Raw genomic sequence first — 800 nt, 5'->3', positions numbered from 1 at the left:
GCCATCAGTTCTAGAATAGCTGAGCCGGTCGAAACGAGCTATTAGACTGCTATGAACGGAGTCCAGTACGAGCCAGAAGCCAACTCTACGCATTGAGCTCTTCGGAAAACCAAGTTACTATTCACTTTAAGTGAAACTTGGAAATCGCGTAGAATCTCCGTTTTAACTCATTTTCGCCCGAAACTTGACGAGTGCTTTTGTAATTAAATTACACACAAAAACATCGTCGACTGAGAGTTTAGCTATACTGCCAAAATCTCAGTCCTTACATAGGATGGTCATTGATAGGCTACACCGCCACTATAGCTCTGAACTTGATAAAAAGGTGTTTGTGTATGATGTGGGAAAAAGGCTATTCACATTAGAGTCTCACCCACAAAACAATTTTGAAAATTCAGAATTCATATTCAGAATTTAGAACTTAGAATCTACAATTCAGAATGTGAATTCATATAAGGTTAAACCAAAAAGAGTATAAAGTAGTCTCGGAGGAAAACCAAAAAAAAAAAAAGAGAAAAGCCTAAATAAATCTATGATGTTTGGGTTTTTTTTGCTTTAAAAAATATAAGCAAATCATAAATTGCGGGAGAAAATAAATCAAGGCTCATACGAAAGGTGTATTTAATTAGGAGTATGCACTCCTACGGGCCAAGAGGACAGCTTAAGCCAAATTTCTCTCATCTATCATTATTGCCACGGAAATCCATTAATAAAATTACTATTAATTACAAATATATTTGGTTATTCTAAATCACATAAATTTTATTTTAAAAATCAATAAGCAAGAACCAAACCCAACA

This window comes from Ananas comosus, unplaced genomic scaffold (assembly GCF_001540865.1).
Source record: "Ananas comosus cultivar F153 unplaced genomic scaffold, ASM154086v1, whole genome shotgun sequence".
Taxonomy (NCBI): Eukaryota; Viridiplantae; Streptophyta; class Magnoliopsida; order Poales; family Bromeliaceae; genus Ananas; species Ananas comosus.
Note: the sequence above shows the minus strand (reverse complement) of the source record.